Source organism: Palaemon carinicauda, chromosome 30 (genome assembly GCF_036898095.1).
Source record: "Palaemon carinicauda isolate YSFRI2023 chromosome 30, ASM3689809v2, whole genome shotgun sequence".
In the NCBI taxonomy this organism is placed as follows: domain Eukaryota; kingdom Metazoa; phylum Arthropoda; class Malacostraca; order Decapoda; family Palaemonidae; genus Palaemon; species Palaemon carinicauda.
This window is the reverse complement of record NC_090754.1, coordinates 17778063-17789258: the sequence shown is the minus strand read 5'-3', so window position 1 is coordinate 17789258 and position 11196 is coordinate 17778063.

The window sequence follows — 11196 nt, the reverse complement described above, 5'->3', positions numbered from 1 at the left end:
TGGAATTTTACTTCTCTACCATATTTTAGTCAGGAGCATTTGGCAATACTGATTTTATGGGGAAAAAAAAAATCAAAACATTTGTAAGGTAGCAACTATGCCTGTTTTTTTTTTTTCTTATGACTATATGATAAAATTTGGATAACAGGTGTACAGCGATTAATTTATTCAACAAATTTCATAATACATCCAAAATATGAAAATTTACTGTGCCAGATGAAAAATCCGACTAGAATTTACTGTCTAGGAATTGCCGTTACGATGTTATAAAATCCTCAATTTCTTTTTTTCCAAAAATGACTTAGCTAAATAGAGGGTTCGTCTTACCACATGTAGAGTCTCATGACATGGGAAATACGGTAATTGTTCTCTAACATCTTCAAATACATAAAATAATTATTCTCTCAAATATCCTCCGGCCCAAAATAAAACCATGTGCCAAAAAATATCATCATCCTCTTAAACATCACATTCAAAACAATACATCATTTTAAAAATGTGATTGTTCCTTTAAACATCAAGATCCTAAATATTATAATTGTTATCTAAACCATCTTCAGATATTAAATATAACTTTTTTTCCATGTAGGCTATTTGTGCTAAACTACATGATAGATAACTTAAATAAACTCCACTTTCTCTTATTTGACCATATTGAAAATGGTTTAAACATTCACAATTACTTTATAAATAAATAATTGTACAATAGGCAACATGAATTCATGTTAGGCATTCCCAGAATTAGATCAGATACAGTTGCTATATGTTATTACTAGCCATATCAATTATAACACAATCAACTGAAAAACAATATATAGCTATAAAGATGGTAGCACTACTGTATGCTTTCTCCTATAGCTTAATATATGAATATGAACAAAAACATTTTTTTAAACTAAATTAATTTCAAGCTCAAGTGGAAGTGGCAACTTGATGAACTATACAAACAATGAAAACAAAAATGATTTTTTAAAAGAAAATTATTTTCATACTCAAATACAAGTATCAACTTGATGATCTGAAAAAGAAACATTCTTTTTCAACCCCACTTGTATCAGCTGCTGTGAAGAGAGATGACCAGGACAGTGCAGGACAGGTCAGCCCCAAAAATAAGAAGGCAAGAAACATTTCAGATTTAAGTGGACTTTACCTCCGATAGGAAGTACAATATTACCTTACAATTGGGAAAGCAGATAGGTCACTAGTTATATCCAGAGGTAAGGAAATGAGTAGTTTTATCCAGAGGTAAAGTCAAGGAAATCACTAGCTTTATTCAGAGGCAAGTAAGGAAATAATTGATTTTGGTTTAAAAATCATGTTTATTTTTATGAATCTTACCTCTGAATAGGCAGAGGGGAGGTGATACCACAACCAACTTAAATCAAAACCTAAATCTCACAAATTAAGTCAATGCCTTTATTTAGAAATGGATTCATGAATTCGGGAGAGGGACTGGGATGACATTCCACTACCATGTGCATAAGGATAAAATTAAGTTGAGAGGTTAGACAGCAAGATGGAGGAAACCAAATCAATAGTTTTGGACCTGAACATCTGTTACCTCAATTTCATTAGAAATTCCTTAGACAAAATGATTTGGGGAAGACGAAACAAGTTGTTGCATTCACGTCTCTTCAAATAACGATCAGTAAACACAGATCTCATGCAAATGTTGCAAAAACTTTTCCTACTATCATTCTTAACAAAACTGAGTACAGTGGTTATTACTTTGAAATCATGTACTTTATCTTAAAAAAAAAAAGAAAAAAAAAGCAGGAGAAAATTACCCAATAAGGCAGAAGAATGGTGAAATAATTCATTCAACAAAAGGACTGAATTTTTTACATTGGTTTATAAAGTTAAGGAAATTTGGGTCTGCTTTCTTAATATTAGTCTAGCTAAACACACACTATCCACTATGGCAGGGCATAAAAATCTGTCATTACAATCCTTTCCCACTTATTTACCAAAGAAAGGATATGAACCCTGAAAAACTTCACTTCCCATTTCATTTTCTGCTTTCAACTGGGGATGCAGCCTCATCTTTATATCAATTAGTTCTAAAATGAGGGAGAAAAATATTTCTGATTTATTGTACAAACATGTTTCCAGAGCTAATAAACAATGGTTATCTGTTGGGTGAGAGGTAAACCCACCCACCAGAAAAAACCTCACTTTGACCTTTCACTTACTAGGGCTTGTGGAGAGGCTGAGGCTGTCAGTATACCTTGAAGATTTCAAGTTTGTCTGTATAGTTGAGAAAAATACATTACTTGAAAAATTGAATTTATTCACACAAGTAATGCAAACTACCGACCATCAATAGGAACGCCCCTAAAAATTCAACTAACACAGCAAATATCAAAGAACTTTGGTACTCTCAACCTCTTGACTACCAAAGTATGAAGATGTTGCAGGTGTTATGCTAGGTCTTGCATCACCTTAAAATCTACATCCATAGGGATATGAAGACAAAATGTGAAGGAGATTAGGCGAGAAATTTCATTATGAACCAAAAGGTGACAAAAAATTATGCAGTTGTGCAGTTTAAAGACTACTCATGAATGGCAGAGGCAAGGGACAGTGACATTACCCTAGAGACTGACCATATATCCATATGATCAGTGCCCAAGACTGCTCTCCACACAAGCTAGAACTAAGAGGGGTCGGGCAATGGCCGCTGAAGACTCGGCAGATAGACCTATAGGCTACCCAAAAACCCCCATCCTTAGCTCACAAGGATAGCGAGGTTGCAGTGGCCAAAAAAACTTTCAAGTTTCAGAGGGACTCCAACAATATTGGCCACCACAAACCTGCAGTTTGTCTGCATCTAGCATCCAGTGCAGCAGCATTACGGCAAGACTGCTCCGCCCAAAAAGAGGGGAAGAGGAATGGAAAATAACTATCTTTTCTACACATGGCAGCTGCTATCCTGAGACTGAGGCTAGCTCGCAACCTTTTAAGCACCTCATACAGGTCCCAAAGATAGAAGTATACAGCACTTGATCATGAACACATTCTCTCTAAAAATCTAGGGTTGAACTGATAATCCAACTTTAAGAGGCAGTTTTCTAGACAGTTTGGCTGAGGCTTTCTGAAAGTGGTGTAAGGGAGCTTGATCTCGCAAAGCCAGAATAACCTACAACCCAAGTTGGAAATACATATGGTATAAACCCAAGGGGTTCAACAAGGAAAATAATCCAGTGAGGAAAGGAAATAAGGAAACAGAAGTGTGCTCAAGTGTACCCTCAGGCATGAGAACTCTAACTAAAGTCAGTTTAAGACTACATTACAGAGGATATAGCACTATCCATGACTTGCGAACAATAGTTTGATTTTGGAGTATCCTCCTAGAAAAGTTGCTTATCATAGAGTCCCTTTTTACCTAAGTCTAGAGTAGCCACTGAACAATTAGTGAAGGAGTTAACCCATAAGTGAAAATGAGCCATTACCAGAGGGATCCAATGTAATATCTGGACAAAGGACCCAAAAACTCAAGCAGTCATATCTCAACAGGTGGCTGGTGCCTTGACCAACCTACTACCTACGCCATGAACTCTTGACAAACGTAAAGAGCTTGAATCCCTAGGAAATATTCTTGGCATATGAGATGCCAAGCAACTTCCCACTCTCTTGCAGAGGTTAGGGCAAGAGGAGACAGTTTTGGGTGTCGAATCTTGATCCGAAGCTCTCCTCAAACGTTTATAAAGTAACCACATCAGAGTTGAGAAATCTCGTGGCGGCCCACTCCAGTCATCAGAGTTCTCTGGGAGGGCAAGATTGCTTGAAGTTACTCATGAGCAAGGACAACTAGATATGGTTAACAAGAAAAAAAAAGTTACTTAGGAAATAGCTATCATACTTGCATCATCAGAGCAGTTTTATATATTTACATTTGGCGAGAATAGCAGGAACAACTCTATGTATTAGGCTATTGGCAGAAATAACTGCATGCAATAAGCTATTAACATAGTTAAGAGTAAATATTGTCGTTGCTCATATAAATCATCGTTTCTCACTGGACAGGACACTGGATGTAATTGTCATCATTAGGACATAATACAAGTAAGAATAATATTGTCCTTGCTGTCTTGATATTTTCAGTTTCTTAATGAAAATGAGAATAGAAGGGATATAACTACTAATTACCATAAAATTAAATGAAGTAAATATTGTCATTACCACCATCCACAAAACACAATAATGTTCATAACTTCACTATTTTCACAAATGTACTTTTTACTATAAAACTAACTTTCTAGCCATTTTTAATTACTGTGCTAAGGAGAAACCCACCTAAAGTCACATGAAACCACATAATTTGGAGTCAACTTCTCTATTGAATAAAATGTTGAGCAACAAAGCCAGAAATAACGAAAAGCGAAACGACAGAGGGAGTTATTACTTTAGTATGTCTATATATATATTTTATATATACACATACACAAATACACTTCTTTGTCCAATGAATATAGTTGACCATTTGTTAACATATTTAGAAAATTGTACACAAATTCACTCATACACCGGAAAGGGTATGATAGAGCAAAAAAAAGAAAAAAAACAAAAAACCAAAAAGACACAAGACTAGGATTCCAATTACTATAAACTGGTAAGAGTTGAATCCTTTCATGATATAGAGAAAGTGCCCAACTCATAACCATTCAGAGATACAAACAATCCAACTAAAAATAACGAAAGATAAAGAAATACTGTGATAAAACCATATATTGTTTAATAGAGTAAGCAAAACTTTTGTCATAACCTGATATCTATTCAATATAAAACCTGAGTATTTGTTGACTTTTGTCGCTGGAAGTCATAGGCATGGGATTCAGGTTAGGTCGGTCTAAAAGAGGGGAAAATCTAACAAAATTTGACTTACAGCTTCTTGGAACCTGTCAAGTTTGTTACGTCGAGGACCTTCTGTATCCAGATTTCTTCTAACTACACAATTTTATCCTAACAAATAAGAGTTATCAGATAATACAATATTTTATATAAATCCAATCTTTTAACCAAAAACCACTTTTTAATAAACGCCAACCAAAATTATGATAGAAAGAACAATTTTATTTTTATACAACTTTTCTCCTTTTTTTTTAGGGGGGAGAGAGAGAGAGAGAGAGAGAGAGAGAGAGAGAGAGAGAGAGAGAGATAAACACAAAAGTGATAAAAAAACAGATACAAACAAAATAAAAGTATTATATGAATACAGAATAAATGAGAAATACCAACACAGATGCAGAATGAGAAACAAATTAGGAGAAAAATACACTAAGAAAAGAAAAAACTAAGGGAGAGAGAGAGAGAGAGAGAGAGAGAGAGAGAGAGAGAGAGAGAGAGAGAGAGAGAGAGAGAGAGAGAGAGAGAGAGAGAGAGAGAGAGAGAGAGAGATGCAATAAAAACACAAGATACTAAAAATGAAAGAAAAATATATAAACAGGATGAGAGGAATACCACCTCAGATGTAGAATGAGAGAAACAAACCAATTAAAGTGAAACAAATTAAGATAGACAAAGAAATGAGAAGATGGAGATAGGCAAACAGAGAGAGAGAGAGAGAGAGAGAGAGAGAGAGAGAGAGAGAGAGAGAGAGAGAATTTTAGACAGTATATTTAAAGATAATTACAAATATGAAAAAAAGAACAGATTAAAGTTAAACAAATCATATCAAGTTTTGCTGTCTTGAAGTGTTCCTATTGAAAAAGTTTTTTATATAAAAAGTTTCCAGATTAACAAAAAATATAAAAAAAACTTCCTATTATTTTTCAATCTGAAATTACATATTTCATCTTGACAAAATCTTAGGATAAATAAAAACGATCAAATTCCTAAAATCCTATCTTCATTTCAGAGATCATTATTAACCATGGCACTTCTCACAATTTTGGGGTAGCTTACTTCCAACAGGAAACGAAGGGTATCTTTTCTTGTTCCATCAGACCTGGCGAGTTTGGTTGGCACCCTACCCTCCCTAGTCTCCCCCAAAATTACAGCTTCCTATTCACCCCTTCCCTGCTGCCGCTACCTCAGCAGTACATATCAGCAAGGCTATCGGAATGGCAAAAAAATTGCTTGCCATTTAATTTATTTCTACTCCTAGCACACGCTTTTATCTCTCTCGCATCTATTCTCCTGTTACTAAGGACTTTTATCTCTCCATTCATCCTCTTGTACTTCTCCCAATCATCATCATCATCTTCGGCAGATGACCATTTTCTATTCTCTACATGGCCAAAATACTCAAAACACATTCATATATCTCTGACTACTAATTCAATCTAAACACCTGTTTCCATTCTTACTGCTTTGTTCCTAACTATACCGAATCGAGATACATCAACCATACTCCTCAGACACCAACTCTTTAAAACATTAGATTTCAGTCTCTCCGTCACTTTCATTCATTACAACTCTGATCCCCATATAACACTTGGTTTAATCACTTTCTCATTTAGAACATTCTTTACATTCATACCTAACCTTTTATTCTTTGCCACTCCCTTCTCTGTCCTAAACATTTTGCATCCTTTATTCTCCCTGAAAAATATCTACTTCCACTCCACCATTTACAGCAACAGCACCTCCCAGGTACTTAAAATGATCTACTTCCATACGTAACTCTCCATTCAATCTAGGAACACCCTCCCTTCTCTGCACCTCAACCTTACTCAACAACATTCACTTGCAATTTCCTTCTCTCATGCATCCTTTCAAACTGACATATTCCAAGACAACAGCTCCTCTGAGTTTGCCACCAATAAAATAACATCTGCATACAAGTAATTAGCCTCCCACTCCCGATTACTCGTCAATTAGTTTGAATCCACAATCAAGCATTCACCTCTGTTAGAGCACCATCAACAAACTGAACCACCATGACATCATACATCCCTGTCTCGGCACAGTTGGCTGAAAACCACACACTCATTCCATTCTCTATCCCAACACATGCTTTACTATGTATAAACTCTTTACTGCCTGGAACCTTCCACCAATTCCATTTACCCTCACCATATAATTAATATATATATATATATATATATATATATATATATATATATATATATATATATATATATATATATATATATACAGTATATATATATATATATATATATATATATAGTATATATATATATATATATATATATATATATATATATATGATTGTATATGGTAATAATTAGTCACTATCCTCATGCAGTTTTTGAATTTCTTGTAAATATTTTCTTAAACCTTTAGCAAAGAAGCATATATATGAAGTATTTAAAAACTTGGTATATCAATTTTAGGGCTTTGATATATTTTCACTATGGAAAATATTTTTCAATACGATCACTTCGATGTTGCCCTTAAAATTTGCCAGAGCCACCCATCTTCCCATCGAACTCCTTGATAACATTAGGATAGGGAACTTTTCCCTCCTACTGCTCTGTTAACACTGGATTCTCTTCATTAGGGACACAAGTATTCAGCAAAACTCCCATTAGCAGAGTAATCCTGTTTCCAACCCCCAACAAAAACAGCTTTTTTATGCATCTTTAGAAAGATGCCACTAACTCGATACTGGTAAACAAGTTTTTTTTTTTCTTCCCAAATCCTCTCGCTCCAACTTTAGCACAGCTGAGCTTAGTGCCATCATTGGATCCTACATAATGATATATATCCACCAGTTTTTTTTAAGCTTATCTTTTGTTTTGTTTTTTACACTGGGACATAACCATCCCAATAGTGTTATATTGAAATTCAAATTGGGATTGATCCCAGTTAATAGAATGAAGTTGAAAATGCATATTGCGTATATAGGAATGTTAGAATTAAATGCAAAGTTATAAGTGTACATTTATTATAGGTATATTGTACTCCAAGAGGAAAAACCATCAAACTACATAATGACAAAATAAATAAAGCTTTTTTGGATATATAAATTAGAAGAAATAGAAACATTCACCATTCAAAATTCTCAGGCAACAGAATTATTTTTTCTTTGAAAATAAGTGAAATGAAAGACAGCCTGATAACTATATGATTGGGAGGCATTTACTCAACTGTTCAGGTATGGTAGATAGGAAAACATTGTAAACAAAGTAGAACTTTGCATGTTTGACAATGATATCTTGTTCACTTTTCTTTTAAGAGCATCTTGTGCATCTTTATTATCATCATTATTAATTGCTAAGCTACAACCCTAGTTGGAAAAGCAGAATGCTATAAGCCCAGGGGCTCCAATAGGGAAAATAGCCCAGTGAGGAAAGGAAACAAGGATAAACTAAATATTTTAGTATAACATTAAAATAAATACCTCATGTATAAACTATAAAAACTTTAACAAAACAAGAGGAAGAGAAATTAGATAGAACAGTGTGCCCGAGTGTACCCTCAAGCTAGAGAACTCTAACCCAAGATAGTGGAAGACCATGGTACAGAGGCTATGGCAGTACCCAAGACCAGAGAACAATGGTTTGATTTTGGAGTGTCCTCCTCCTAAAAGAGCTGCTTACCATAGCTAAAGTCTCTCTTCTACCCTTACCAAGAGGATAGTAGCCACTGAACAATTACAGTGGAGAAGTTAACCCCTTAGTGAAGAATAATTGTTTGGTATCTCAGTGTTGTCAGGTGTATGAATACAGAGGAGAATGTTAAAAAAAAAAAAAAAATTTCCCAGACTATTTGGTGTGTGTGTAGGCAAATGGAAATTGAACGATACTCAGAGAGAAGGATCCAAAGTAGTACTGTCTGGCCAGTCAAAGGAAACCATAACTCTCTCGCGGTAGTATCTCAACGGGTGGCTGGGGCCCTGACCAACCTACTACCTTCGACGGCTTTCTTCACACATGGGCATATGTTCAACATTCTCCAGCTCCTTAGAAGTTTTGGAAGGCCGTCCTAAACTTCGTATTCTTCTCTGTGGATCATTTGCCATTCCATCACTCAAAGATTCTGCTAATGTTACTAACAAGTCAATGAAAGGGCACTTCTTTTGGTTGATTTTGTTGTGAATAACATATGCATTGTACACCCCTGTCATTAGAAGTCTGAAAAATACTTTGATCCACTGCTTCCTGCTCTTTCTATGAAGGTCAGTTATCATTTGATCCCTTAGGTCAGTACGCCACACTCATAAAATATAACACCTTTAGGGCACTGCAGATCTTTTTTCATTCCAACTTTGTTTTCTTAGCGTTACACGTATTTCTGTATTATGACAATTACTGATTCATGACACACTTAATGTCTTGCTAGGAAGCTACCAGAATGCCTTCATCACAAACGTACATGTACAACTCTCCCCGTTAAAGTTTGACATCAGGCCTTGGAAGATTCTTCCTATCTGGCATACAAGTCCCAACTGCTGCAAATGGGAGTGAGGACATGAGTAACAGATGTGAAAAATCTGTTGAAACACAAGAATACTTCTGGTGCCCTTATTGTTTCTGAAAACAATAAAAGTCCCTTCCACAAATAATTTTTCCTTTCCTAAATAGATATTAAGTCATAAGCACAGACAGTATTTGAATCTGATCCTACTCTGGTTTTGATTCCTTGATTCGCTGGCTTCACAGGCAAATACTGTTTAATGCTGAAATGTCCCCTGAACTTGGCATGCTTTAATGTATTTTTTTCTTCTTTTCAGCCAAAATATCAAGTCTCTTAACTCTTTGGAAAGAATCATAAAAAGATGTCCAACTCTCATGAAGCTCTTGTTGCAGACATAGTTACAATGCAGTTATGTTTATCTGGTATGTCATGTTAGGCATTAAATTTGTAGTGTCTTTAGTCCACATATATTTCATGTCTGTATGAATCATTTTCTGGGCAAATGGGTGCCTCTAGGTCTTCCTATTCTATGACTGTATCATCCGGTGATCATCTGAAAAAGAATAGTTTGTTCCATCACTGTCAGGATCTGATGGTTCATAATAGCAGTCCACTTCCAGTCCATATTGTATTTTCTCTTCTGTTAGCCTTCTTTTACTCATCTGCAAGAAAACAATAAATATATACATATAAATATATAGCCTAAAAAAAGGACTTGCTCTCAATAAAAATTCAGTTTTATCTTCTTTCCATATAAAGAAAAAAAAAATACTGCAGGGATATTATCCCAATTTTCATTACCTCAAAATCCTGATGGGACATTTTCATCCCAAGGAAAGAATACCAATATAAAAAATACAAAGCCTTGGAAAAACCTATCAAATTCCAAAGCTTCGGGATATGTTAAGTTTGATTCAAAACATATAATAATGTAATCTAGTGCTGATATAAAAAATGTGAAAATATCACTCACCTTTACAAGAAGCTTTATCCTTGTTGACGTTGACAGACGACACGTGGGTGCAGGGTGCATCAACTCTGTTCCTCTTTATATGTCTGGCATCGAAGGAACCCTAACACTGAAATATACCACTCACGGGGCTTTACTGCAGATAAATCCCAGTTCATTGTAATTCAAGAAATCTTGGGACACAAAATCACCCAATAGAATCGGAAGGGTTAAAGGACGCTCATGAATGACAAGAGACCAAAGGGACAAGGACAATGCCCTAGAGACTGACCATATACACACATGAGCAGTGCTCAAGTCCCTCTCCATCCAAGCTAGGACCAGGAGAGCCAGGTAATGGCTACTGATGACTCAGCAGGTTGACCATTAGGCTCCCCCAAACCCCTAACTTTAGATGCCAGGCAATGGCAGATAAGGAACATTTCCAACAGGACACCATAACCCTAGACGGCAGATTGATGTGATTTCATTAGGGTCTTGACAAGGATGACTACTGTCACGCTGCTGACCTACAAGGCAGATTACTTTAAAAAAATCCATCAAATGGCAGGAGAAAGTAGCTTCTCTGTGGTAGAGGAGGATGTCACATAAAAATCAGTCAATAATTATCCACGAGAACAGCATGAAACTCCACTCGTCAGGCTTGTTTTAAATATATTGGCATAAGGATCTGGCACTGGTCCCTTTTTTGTCATCATGACATCTACATAGTGTTGTGGTCTCAGCCACTTTCAAGAACTCTTATGGTTATAGCATTAAAGAATGACAGAATCCTGAAGAATACGGAGTAGTGGTTCGGTATTCCCATTGTTGAAGTTTACCTGCTGTATCCTTGTTAAATGTGACCAGTAATACTCAATGCGCAGAGTATCAATACGCCAATAACCACCATTATTTAGTAT